The 13,818-nt window shown below is 36.7% G+C and overlaps 1 protein-coding gene across 2 annotated transcripts in view; it reads left to right on the top strand.

Annotated features, from left to right (window-relative positions):
• The window catches only part of LOC135205510 (mucin-5AC-like), a 477,203-nt gene that overhangs the window by 93,591 nt on the left and 369,794 nt on the right, over positions 1-13,818 (top strand). Inside the window, exon 1 of one of the 2 annotated variants that reach the window (XM_064236246.1) lies at positions 6,797-6,943. The exons of the other annotated variant lie outside the window; for it this stretch is intronic. The gene's annotated coding sequence lies outside the window, so the exon portion shown is untranslated. Of the gene's footprint in view, positions 1-6,796; positions 6,944-13,818 lie in introns of those variants that run through there. 2 annotated transcript variants of the gene reach the window in all.

Here is a 13,818-nt window from a genome sequence, read left to right as displayed (position 1 = left end):
TGAACGTTAGTAATTCAACGGTTCTGTTTTTGTTTACCTTAATCTGGGAGGCAGCAAAAAATGATGATTTTTCCCCCCCCCTATTAAACATATCAGAGGCAAGATGCGTCATGTCCCGTGAAACTATTTCCTCGGATTTTATGATAAATTCAAACGCGCTGGAAAGGTCTCCAGTAATGGCAGTGACTTCTACAGTGACAACGGTGATGATAAAGAATGCACCAGTTAGACTCGCCAGTTTCGGGGCCGGTTAGCGAAACTGGCTATAATCATGTCGCGCTGGGAGGCATTTTCCAAGCGTAACCCGACATTAAAAGTTCCGGCTATTTTAGAGGCGCCATTTACGCGTGCATTTACTTTAGCTCGACTTCTGTGCGAAAGAATGTTTCGTGTCTTCTCACATTTAGGTGCTAAAACTGTTTTGTAGTCACTGCCCCTTTATAAAACTCTCTTTTTAGGTTTCTGTAAAAGAAAACAATTGGGAGGATTATTTATTTGTCTATCCGTCCGCAAGTTCTCTGTCCGCCCTCAGATCTTAAAAACTACTGAGGCTAGAGGTCTGCCAATTGGTATGTTGATCATCCACCCTCCAATTATCAAACATACCAAATTGTAGCCCTCTAACCTCAGCAGTTTTTATTTTTTAAATGTTAAAGTTAGCCGCGATCGTGCGTCTGGCACCGCTATATGAGCCAACATCACAGGCCACCACCGGGCCGTGTCTGAAGTTTTCATGGGCCGCGGCTGAGAGTTTCATGGGGCGTGGCTGAGAGTTTCATACAGCATTATACGTTGTACAGGAAACTCGATTATTCGGATCATTATTTACTTTTTTTTTTTATTCACTTTACCATTTTGAAATTAACCCTGACCCTGCTATCGCTATTGAGGAAAACTGTAGAGTCATTAGTTAGTAGCCTTCAATGGAAGCAACATAACACGTGATCTTTCAGTCTCATGGTACTTTTATCAAATTGTATAGGTGTGTTGATGATAGGGTATAAAAGAATGATCTGTGAGCCATATACATGATATTTTGGGTTGCTTGCTATCAATTGGATACTATCTTGATTCGGAACAGTTGATATCAGTATGTAAACTGTATTACCTGTAGGGATTTATTAATCTTATGATACACAAAATTGATTCATTTCGGAACTGCGAGGTTGTCCTCTTGTTACACCTTTCAAACCTTTTGCTGTCAATTTCCGCTTCAGTGGTGAATGATCTCATTGGTTCCAGGTGCTTAGCCTTTGGCCTGAAGTCTATATTCAATTCAATTCAATTCATAAGAAGGTTTCAATATCCGTCTTTTCTGCTGAGATCATTTTCAAAATTCAGTGGTTTCAAGACTAAATCATGAACGACTTGTGAAGGAAAATTCATTCATGACTGAAGTATTATCAGGCAAATAACCGAGCGACAGCAGATTTTAAGAAGTAAGGAAGAAATCCAGATGCTGCCATTCTGTAAAATCACAGACAGAGAAAGACCTTGGCTCTGCGATAGTGATGCCTGATATTATAGTAAAATGAGAAATAACAAACATAGGTTAGTCTGAATATGACTTGCTATTTTGTTGTCTTTATTCACAGCTGATGTTATTGTTGTCAGACTTACATTTCTCCTATGAATCCACAAGTAAAACATAGTGCTGATAACGGTTTTTTTCTTTTTTTAAGATTCCCAACACGAGAGTTGTAGAGGAAAAATAGGGAAAAAAATTGCACATCTGCATTTTGATCCGGAACCGTAGAGTATCTCCAGGGAATTGCAAATATAGATTTATGTGTATATATCCTAGTTTTCCATTTGGCCTGGTCTGCGTGAAGGCATGGATAGTATTTTTATCCAAAAGAAATACTTTAGGAAATCTAGGGGGAATTTTCGTCTTATTTCGGTATACGTCGGTTTTATTTTTGTTTTATTAAAAATTGTCAGTGTCAGTTACAATATCCAGTAAAATTAATAATAATAATAAAATAATTAAAATAATTAAATAGTCATATGAAAAATTTAAGTTTTCGGTTAGGAAAGTCTCCTTTTTAGCATAAATTCCTCCTTGGTTACGTAGTGTAAAAGTAATTATGAGATAAAGGCTTTTATTATTTTATTCATAGATTGATAACCCATTTGATAGGAACGAACTTATTGAACGTTGTCTATATTATTCTATTATATATCTATATATATAATATCTATATATATATATATTATATATTATATATACATTATAATTTATTTGTGTAGTGTGTGTGTGTGTTGTTTAATAAACATATTGTGAAACGGTTGTTTGGTCCAACTTGAAATTACTGTGAATGTTTACATTATTCTGATGATTCCCTCGCCTAAGAACCCAAGTCTTGGTTTTACGATTACCAAAGAGCACGATAATTTCCAATTAAGCTTCATTTCGTAGCCGAGCAAAAGCCAAAAATAAAAACTGGTCATTCCCCTACCCCCCTTTACGGGCTTCACAGCTCTGGTTTTCCGCAACCGGTTCAATAATAATAATAATTAATTAAGTAATCTAATTCATGAATAATGATAATCTCACCGTGATGCCTTTACAATCCGCAGCGCCAAACTCACCGAGCAATCGTATTAACAGACGCGGCGTAATGTGGCCCGAGACATTTTCATTACCATTTGTGCCCTTGATTGCATGATTATTATGGTAATGACTCTAGTATTAACTCGCCAGTAATATCCATAATTGTAGATCTTAAGCTCGATAATAATGGCTGGATAAAAAACTCCTCCACTTGATTGGCTTACCTTCTTAACCAACCCTTGCGCCCTACCTTGTTGGTCGAGAGGTGCTGGCTGGCAATGTTAGCGCTCATGTTGCCTGTGCTCATGCTCTTCTGATTGGACAGCTTGGCAAGATGTTCTGTCTCCGCTCTCGGTCTCCTCTTTCTCTCTCTCTCTCTCTCTCTCACATCTGTATAAGTCTCTCTTTTCCTCTTTATTCTTTCTTTCGTTTGTGATGCAAGATAACAATAAGATTATTTTGCAAAATCAAGTCTGAAGTCTCTCTCCTCTCTTTCTCCTCCGTTTGCTCTCTTCTCTCTCTCTCTCTCCTCCCGCCTCTCACACGAACACAAACCAACACCACCACACTACACACCACCAAGCACCAATTTTGGCCAGAAGTAACAATAAAAATAAAAAATGTCTCCTTGAATCCGCTTCGAAAATATTGTTTGCCTCCGCCCTCACAGTTTTATATTTTTTTTTTTGTTTTTTACTGCAGTTTTTTTGTTTTCTCTGTAATTTATCACCTTTCAGATGCCCCCGTGACCAGGGAAACCCCATTATACTCCCGTAACCCTCTGAACAAACTCATAAAAAATAGGGGTCATGGCATGATTGAGCCGAGGATTAATTCGTTAGATAAAATTGATTGATTACCCCCCCCCCATTGGTGTCGGAGCCATAATTATTATTTTGATTGAAATATTAAGTTTTGATTGATGAGATTGGTTTTGGGATGAAACTATTGATTGTATTATTATTATTATTAATTGTTTTCTATTTATTTTCATTTATTTTTTTTTTTTTGTTTTTTTTTTGCTCTATCACAGTCTCCAATTCGAACTGGGTGGTATTATAGTGTGGGGTTTCCGGGTTGGCATCCGTGTCCCTTAGGAGGTCCCATCACTTTAATTATTAGTTATTTATTGATTATTATTATTATTCTTATTATTATTTTATTAAAGCTTGATTATTGAGATTGGCTGGTATGAAATCTTATTTATTTATTTAATTATTATTATTATTATTTCATTATTACTCTTTTTGTCGACTTGTTTCGACCAGCTCGATGGTTAACTTCCAGAAGATGACCATTGGGGCTGGTCGAAACATTGTCGACAGAAACGAAGACTTATTATTATTACTTATTATTGTTATTAATTAGTTATTACGTTATTATATTTATTTTTATTATTTTATTGATTATTATTTATTATTATTATTATTATTAAACCTCGAATCTCATTACCGTATGAGGTTGAAACAAATGTTACGTGAATTATAATCGTAGTGTTATTGTCCATAAGATAATGGTAATAATTCTAAGCATTCCCTCATATATCTAATGTAGCCTTATTATTATTTTATTATTATTATTATTATTATTATTATTATTATTATTATTATTAATTATTAAGTAAACATGTTTATCGCTTGGAGGATCAAAACAAGTGTTTAGTGAATTCGTAATCATAGTCTGAATGTTATGAACAATGAAGTAATATACGTTTAATGTATATATATATATATATATATTATATATATATATATATATATATATATATTATATATATATATATATATATATTATATATATATAGATGATATAAATAAACGTCCATCTTTTCAACATCCAACTCACTCCAGGCAGCGCGACAATTGATATCTTTGAGCGAACCATGAACAACAAAACATATTGCATATTTTGTCCATTGTTTGCAGGCAAATGCCTGTAGAGTGAAGGCTGCCACGGCTTGTGTGTTTTTGTACGTGCGTGTGTGTGTGTGTGTGTGTGTGTGTGTGTGTGTGTGAGAGAGAGAGCGAGCGAAGGGAGATGGACAAGGGCATACACGCCACCACACACGTAACTAATCAAAAGTCATTTCCATTTTTGTCGCGAGTTTTTTGGGGTGGTCCTCCTAACGCGCCTTTATATATTACCTTGGGTGCATCGCGTGTCGTTGGTTAGTCGGTTTTCTGCATATTCACTTAATAATAATAATAATAATATAATAATTATGTCCTTTATTTCAACTCAGGGCCATTTACAAATAGATAATTTAGACGCAAGATAGTACACAAGATTTAGACATATGAAATTAAAAAATGACTATAAAGAACGGTTACATCCAAGCATTAATAATAATAATAATAATAATAATAATAATAATAATAATAATAATATTAATATTATTAATAATAATAATAATAATAATAATAATAATAATAATAATAATATCATTTATTTCAACTCGGGTTCTTATATAGATAGACAGTGCAGATACAATACAGTATACAAATTTTAATGTACGTGATTAAACGTTATTGTAATGAGCAGTTACACCCAAACGTTTCTGGCAGTAATAATAATAATAATAATAATAATAATAATGATAATAATAATAATAATTTCAGGTAGAGATCATCTATATAAGTACCCGATTCATTAACATGTGGAATTGTTATCAGTATGTATTAGTACAACCGTTACTTTACAATTCTCTCCTCAGGAAGCATATCGCACACTCACACGCGCGCATGCGTAGCTTTAATGCTTGACAGTCCCTTCTAAGCCATGGTGGGTTGGGGGCGGAGGGGGGAGGAATAAACGTTTTCCACTTTTGTGTTCAGTTGTGGCGTCGGACCTCCCCCATCCCCCCTCGTCCCTAGAAACTCCCCCAACCCTTTCTCCACCTGCGTCCAAAATACTGGCGAATGGAAGTCATTTGTAGAAGGGTCGTAATAAGAATGGTGAAGTCCGTGCGTCGATTCACAACATAGGGACGCATCCCGACGTGAATGACGCAATGACACACGTCGCCTGCGTTTTGTGAACGGCGATAGTATGTACCACTTACCTGGGCGGGTTGCAGCCCAGTGAAATTATATGGTGCACCTGTTAAAAATAGTCATGGGGTGGGGGGGCGGATCCCTCCTGTGAGGAGGGTAGTAGGTGTATAGGCTTTTCTCTCTCTCTCTCTCTCTCTCTCTCTCTCTCTCTCTCTCCACGTCTTATCTTGATGGCGGTACAGCTGACTGGGCTATGGTTGGGTCGGTTTGTGGCTCGATTTGTGTGCGTTTGTGTGTGTGTTTATTTGTGTGTGTGTGCTGTGTGTCCATCTTTTTTTAGGTCCTTTATCGCGCTTACCGAGAGTAAATTGCGTTTATTATTTTACGTAACGCAATTAGCTTTTGTGCTTTGCTGGTTGGTTAGTCTGTGCATGCGGGCGAAGCATTTTGTTGGGGGAAAGGGGGGGGGGGGGAATTGTGGGGTTAGAGCCAAGCCAGCAGCAGCCGTTAAAGCTGGCTTCACTCCGGACGCCCCGTGTGTGTGTGTGTGTGTGTGTGTGTCCCGTCTGCCTCTATATCAGAGCGGCCGCTTAACGGAGGCGGTCGCCGTAGGAGGGTGGTCGGGGCGGGTGTGTGTGGCGGGTCGGGTGTGACAGTTGACAAGTCCTCACAGCAAGGGTCCGCCCCAACCCGCCCAGCGTCCTCCCGTCACCCACCTACACGCCCGCCCGCCGCCATACCGCCCCTAGTATACTACCGTATATACCCCTTTCCGCCTTGCCAAAGGGCACTGCCGTGAGGTATATAGACCAGGGGGAGGGGAGTGGAGGAACGGGGTGGAACGTATAGAAAGAGGGAGAGAGGGAGGTGGGCGGGGGCTGGGGGAACGGGTTAATGGTTAGAGAACACTAATGTTTATCCTGGTGTGGGCGCCCATGAAGATAGTGAACAGGGGTGGTAGAGTTGCGGAAGGAAAGGTAATCTTGCCTACCATATGGCAGAGGCGATAGCTTCACCAGAATCACCATGTCCATGAGCTCTCTGCATCGCTGTCAGACGTATGACCAAAATCATCTTCACCCCAGCATTGTCAATGGTGGTGCTTTGATGTCAGTTACTATGCACATAAGATTCATTTACATGTATGAATGTGTATGAGTCTTTCTATGTAACGTCTAGTAAATATATTGTATTCAAGTACTCGAAGTATGCCGTATGACGTGTCTCCTAAATTTGGCAGCGATCTTGGAGTTTGGTCGAGATCAGTGTGAGCTCAGAGGTTAGACGTTGAAAGTGTGATGGTCTTCCTCTGAGCCGATAATTCTCGTGTGAAAATAGAATAAAATAGAAATTGTCGATCTGGATGTTATTACAGTTACGAAGTGTTAAATCAGTTGTGAGTATCAAGTGCGAGTGTGCAATTGGAATTTATTGTGAGTTGTTCGTGATTTAGCCCAGACGAAAAGTTCTTTACTGGGTTTGTGGGATTTATAGACGTCAAATAAACCCAGCATTGCTGCAATACTTGAAAATTATGGTCATATGGCTATATTAGTAATTGTGTTTATTTGTCTGTATATATACATGATGATTATCTGGTGTATTTTATTACTAATTGTAGTTTCTTGGCATTATAGGCGTAGCAGTGGCTAGGCCTATTCGTATTTTTTTTTTCTATGTAGGGTACACTGGCTTGCTCTTAGACTATGTTGGACGTTTGCAACAAATTAATGTTAAAGAACCTTTAATTATAATAGTGCTTACGAAAAATCACGTGAGTTTGTTTTTCAGTTATTTTGATCTGTTGGTGTATACATAATCAAATTCTCCCTTTTATATATATATATATATATATATATATATATATAAAAGAATGAGAGAATGGGCTTGCACTGTGTAGTTTAAAAATTATCTCCTCTTCTGGAAGTGGTTTTGCGGTTGAATAGATTTGGTAAATATGACTGAGAGTAGCATAACCGAATGTCAGAGAACTGCTGCGAAAACTGGAGTGTGCATTCCGTAGGTTTTGGGGAGTTCATTTGTAGTCTTGATCAAACGAGCATGTAAATTGCTGTGGACGTTTTAAACCCTGTGTCATTTTCTCACGCTTGTGTAGACTACTGTAGTGGCTCCTCACCACCAAAGGCTCCCCGCAGGACACAGGACCTGGAGATCTATTTGTCATTTATGCATTTTCTATTTTATTGTTATTTTGCACCTAGGGATACTTTCATTTTTATGCTGGTCCAATGTTTGCCTTTTCTGTTTGCAGTAGAATTTGTTAGACAGGCCCACTTTCATTTTTAAGCTGGACCTGTTTTGCATATAAAGTATGCTTGCAGAGTTCGTATTATAGGCCTACTTTCATTTTTCAGTTGGGCTTGTGTCTGTTTGTAGAATTTGTGTTGTAGGCCTACTTTCATAAGTTGGACGTGTGTCTACCTTTTCTGTTGTTTGTAGAATTTTTATTATAAGTCTACTTTTGCTTTAAAGCTGGACCAATGTCTGCCTTTTCTGTATGCTCGTAGAATTTGTAATATATGCCTGTTCTCATTTTTCAGCTTTGCTTGTGTCAACCTTTTCGGTTTGGTTGCAGAATTTGTATTGTAGGCCTACTTTCGTGTTTAAGCTGGACCTGTCTTGCCCTTTCTGTTCGCCTGTAGAATTTGTATTAATTATAGGTCTACTTTCATTTTTAAGCTGGCCCTGTTTGCTTGTAGAATTTGTATTAGAATGATTGTTCTAGCCTTCCTTCTTTTGACCAAAGTCTTATTTTTTTTTTAAGTGGAAGCTGATGGAATGGGCAACCAAATGACCATGTCTAGCCCAAAATTAATAAAAAGATAAAATAAAAAAGAAAGAGAGAATAGGCCCCAAAGAACATACTTTTGTAAGAAAAGTGTCTTGCCCTTCAAGAGGCTTTAGTCCCACCTTTTCATTTAACGAAAACAATAGCCCGAGGAGAATTCCAAAACCTCGTAGAAACCGAAGGGAAGAATTATTCATAGAATCATCTATTCTGTTCTTTGTCTCCCTTTAAAGTGTAATGAGATAATGAGTGCGAGTGAGTGATAATTGGAGTAGCAGATGGGGTTTCACTTGGCGTTGTCAACTGGATAAATAATGGCCCGTTAATGGAAGGTTGGAAAGGGTAGATGCGGGAAGGCTATTTTGAATGTACAGTGTGATCTGTTGGAAATTTTGCTTGCGGTTGATAGTTAGTGTGTAGGTCGTTAGGCTTATTGCCGATGAGGATGATGAGCTAGAAAGTGTGTTTTTCTTTTTATTAAATAAAAATATACAAATGCGCCATATGCATATTATTATTATGTTAACGCGAAATAGTAATTCCACTATTGTTCTATTGTCGATTCTGACGTAGCTAAACGTGCTTCGTGTGAATTATCTGAGTATTTACCTTGGAAAAGTCTCTCTCTCTCTCTCTCTCTCTCTCTCTCTCTCTCTCTCTCTCTCTCTCTCTCTCTCTCTCTCTCTCTCTCTGCTACCTACCTGGCTGTGACATGAAAGCTAGTCAGTCGTACACGCGTTTCAATATAGGATTCTTCAAGGGATAATCTTAACAGCCGGGGTGAAGACTAGCACCTAATTGCGTTATGGTAAGTAGGGATATTTGTAGTATTTTCTAAGGATTCTCCTCTCTCTCTCTCTCTCTCTCTCTCTCTCTCTCTCTCTCTCTCTCTCAGGTCTTGTAAAGGAAAACATTCGGAAAATTGTTATTAAAAGAATTTTCATTTGCAATCTTTCCAAATCTCTCTCTCTCTCTCTCTCTCTCTCTCTCTCTCTCTCTCTCTCTCTCTCTCTCTCTGAGGTCTTGTAAAGGAAGAAATTTTGAAAATTATGTGATTAAAAGAATTTTTATTATTAATCTTTCCAAAAGTCTCTCTCTCTCTCTCTCTCTCTCTCTCTCTCTCTCTCTCTCTCTCTCTCTCTCTCTCTCTCTGAGGTCTTGTAAAGGAAGAAATTTTGAAAATTATGTGATTCAAAGAATTTTTATTATAATAATCTTTCCAAAAGTCTTCTCTCTCTCTCTCTCTCTCTCTCTCTCTCTCTCTCTCTCTCTCTCTCAGGTCTTGTAAAGGAAAATATTCGGAAAATTGTTATGAAAAGAATGTTTATTTTTTATCTTTCCAAAAGACTCTCTCTCTCTCTCTCTCTCTCTCTCTCTCTCTCTCTCTCTCTCTCTCTCTCTCTCTCTTTCTCTCTCTCTCTCTCTCTCTCTCTCTGTAAAGAAAACTAATATTTAATGAAAATAGGTAGTTATTGAATAGAGTATTTATTCAGCCTGGATGGAATTGTATAGATTCATATTTGATAATGGCATGATTGCTTATATGTAGTCTGTTCAGTGAATATCGCTGTGTTAGTGTATGTTTACCTTCATATTCACATAAAAGAATGATCTCACTTTGTTTCAAAGAATCGTTGCATGTCTTTTCGTGTTGTCACGAATCTTTGGTGATATCTTGACATCGGTAAATATTTTCTTACAAAATCCTGCCATCTTTTTTTTATTTATTTCTCTATCACCAACTTAGGCTGATAATTTTATGTTATATATAAGTTTTTTTTTTTCATCAGTTGAGTTTCTAATGGATGAATTATAAATATTTTCGTAATGAGTATTTTAATTCTGTGTTTTTGGTTAATAATTTTGTAGGGCGCAAATGTTTAAATTATTTTCGTTGCTTCATTGAATTTAACATTTATTTTTTTCGTGCTTTATTTTTACTAGTGTGTTGTGCATTGTGCAATTACTACTGATCACAAAGTGTATGGATTTCAAGAGTGGTCTTATACTTATGATTCAGCAGTAGAAATACCTTTGCCAAGTGGTTTCCTCCAAAAGGCTTGAAGGCCTTTTTTTTAGTTTCATAAACCTCTTGAATATATATATTATATTATATATTATGTATATTATATATCATATATATATATATATATATATATATATATATATATATATATATACCGTGTTTAGGTATGTCATTTACATATATAGGCCTACAGCACTCGTATATTTAAATAATAGTGAAATTGTAGGAGGGAGTGGACTTTTAATGGATGTTATTGTTAGTCATGATATTTCCAGTTGATTTTTAAATATATAGCAGTGACAGATGTCTAAAACCCTTTAATCCGCATTTCTTTTTCTGGCGAACCAATTCCCTATTGTTTAGTGTCTTCCTGCCACTCCCAATAACAGTATATTAATTGAACTTGCGATAAGTTTTCCCCACAAAACTGTAATGCGTCTTCCAGGTGAAATTTATTGCATGACATCTTTAGTGGAGGCCCCGATTCCATTTTGTGTTACGTCATCGCGATAAAAGTGGCCCGGGTTGAGGGGAGGGGAGGGAAGAGGTGGAGGTTGATGGGGGCGTAAAGGAGATTGCCATCGTGGCCCTTTGCCAAAGACGTCTCAAAGGATTTCGGGGGTGAAGGATGTGTGTTTGTGTCCGTCTCCAGATTTATTATTGTCATTATGATTATTATCACTTCTGTCGCTTTTATGTTTTTTTATCATTATTATTCTTCATTAAAGTATTGTAGATTTATATGTATCGTGCCACTTTCCTCTCTCATTTCTTTTTCTCCTAAAATTTCAAAATCAAAACAATGAACGTAATGGTGTGTTCGAGCCTTTTCATGTCACGTGATATATATATATATATATATATATCTATATAATATATATATATATATATTATTTTTTGTGTGTGTGTGAATTTTTGTCTGTATACAAGTATAAGCAGTGTGGATGTGTTTGTGTAATCATGTTGTCTAGCATATAGGATATTATATTTGATATTTTCATCTTTTAAGCGCATGTTGCTTAATATATTTGTTTCGAACAACACCAATATAGCTTATATCTATCTATTTTTTATATGTTTGTGCATGCTTGCAGGCATAAATTGCATCCGCTGCTTGCACAGACACAAACCAGTACCCAGTCCCAAGACGGGTATGAGAGAGTGAGACAAGTTTAACGCTGCTTCGAGATAGAAGTGTCACAACACCAACTCTAGATGCTTGTGTTTGCCTTGAGGCCACGTTTGAGTGTTGTTTACGTTTGGTTGTGTTTGTTTGCTTCGGTTGTGTTTCTTGGGCTCCGTATTGTATGTTTGCCATTGCTAAATAAGTTGTGATTTGTAGTTTTCAATGTTTTCAGGAGTGATGAGTCGTTTGTGAAGAAATTTCAAGGTTTTGTTCATTGGATGGTGGTAGTAGTCGTGGTGCTCTTCGTTGTTGCTGAGTAAACTTGAAACATTCAAGGGCGTTGCTTTTGTTTTGTTTATCTACTTGTGTATTTTAGTTTTCGCCTCTGGCTGTGTTTAGCTTACTTGTGTCTTTTCTTTGCAGATATAACTGGACATTTGTACTAGTCTTTTCATTATATTATTATCCTTTCACTGTCCTTTATTTTTGGTATCCTGGTTTTTTGCTTTAATTTTTCCTATCTTTGGTTATTCCTCCAGCCTATTTTGTCTTCTGTCCATATCTTTTAATGAATAAATCCAATCCAAGTACTTTGTTTTTGTTGTGACGTAGGGCTTCAGTTGTATTGTGTTTTAATAATTTTGTGTATGAAGTCCTCGTTTTATTTCTTTTGTGATGCATTCTTTTATCCGACTTCTTATAATAATGAAGGGGGCATTTATTTCTTTTACCTGCTTTGATTTTACCTGAATGCAAATCTTTTCTATTTTTTTTATGTTCACCATTCATTATATATATTGGCTATTCCCTCTTTTATCATCTTTTTTACGTCTCGCCTTCGCCTTTTCCTTCGCCCGTCTTGTTGTTTCCCTCCCTCGTCCCGTGGCCGTAATCCCATAATTACAAAGTACGCGGAATTAACCCTTGTAAGATAATCAGCGGTAATCAAGATTAATTAAATGCCTCGTAAACCACGGAATTGGATCATTATAAAGCGGGCATCGTTTTTTTTTTTTTTTTTTTTTTTTTTTTTTTTTTTTTTTTTTTTTTTAAACTTCGCTCCATGCGACGGCAAGATTCGTCCCCCTCCCGTTTGGCACTCAAGCGTATTCTCTGTTGGGCCAGGTTTAAGTAGCACTCGAATGAGGGCCACAGGGCAGTCAGTGTTTTGCATGTTTTTTATTTTTTATTTATTTTTTTTTTTTTCTGAGGGGGCATGGGGAGGTTGTTACTGATATGCTCATTTCGTTGTTTTTTTATCCGATGAAAATAACGTTTTGAGTTTTTTTTTTCTATTATTAATCTGTTTTTCTATTAACTGACCCCATCTTTCTATGTTTACCATTACCTTCTGTCACTTCTTTCGAATGGACATCGTATTCTTTGGAAGCTTAAATTTCAAACTGGTGTACCGTGTGGGCTTGTTCCACATGGATAGGGTTCTTATTGAATAATAATAATAATAACAACAACAATATTTACATAGAATCTGTAGATGTTATTATTATTTTTGCTATTGTTATGAATCTAAAGGTAATGTTGCTATGTAACTATTGACGTTGTAGTAAAGAAATCAGAAGCTATTGTTCTCTGTCATGTTATGCAATTGTATATTGTCTATTTGGCGTTTCCCTTGTAAATGTTTGCACATAAATATTTCCTTATTGATAGTGACTTCTGATTCTTCCCGTTGTTATCGTTATTATATTTATCATCATCATTATCGTTGCTTAACGTTAGCATCAGGTGAACATGAAACTTCATTGCCACGGTTACATTACTTTCAGCAGAGATGCCAGTACACCCATGGATTTCGTCTATAGTCGAAATTTATTATCTCTTTCTCTATCGGTAGCGGTTGTTGTGCGGTAGCAAGATTGCTAATAGTACGATTATTGTTATTTCCTCGTTGCCGTCAAATTCACGATCATTTGGGGCCTCACTGAATAGTTAATGTATCTATTGGTATGCAAATGCGATTCCTACTTAGGGAATTACATAGGAACTTGAGAACCGTTGGAACGTGCTTCGGTTGAAGAGAAATCTTGTCAGGAAGAAAAATGGAGTCTGTTTATGATGTCTGCTAGTGAATGAATACTTTATATAATGCGATTAACTGGTGTAAATTGAATAACATTCATGTGGTATTATTCCCTCGTTTTTCCTTTCATTTTTTTAGGCAAGAAGTTCTCTAGATAATTTGTGAGCGTGAATTATGCAAATCTGCCTCTGTTTCATACGTGTTCGGGCAAATCTATGTTTTTAGGATGTATCCATGCGAGAATGTATGTCGAGAAAGTTAAAAACTAC

The sequence above is a fragment of the Macrobrachium nipponense genome, chromosome 24 (genome assembly GCF_015104395.2).
Source record: "Macrobrachium nipponense isolate FS-2020 chromosome 24, ASM1510439v2, whole genome shotgun sequence".
Classification (NCBI taxonomy): domain Eukaryota; kingdom Metazoa; phylum Arthropoda; class Malacostraca; order Decapoda; family Palaemonidae; genus Macrobrachium; species Macrobrachium nipponense.
This window is presented reverse-complemented; position numbering and strand designations above follow the sequence as displayed.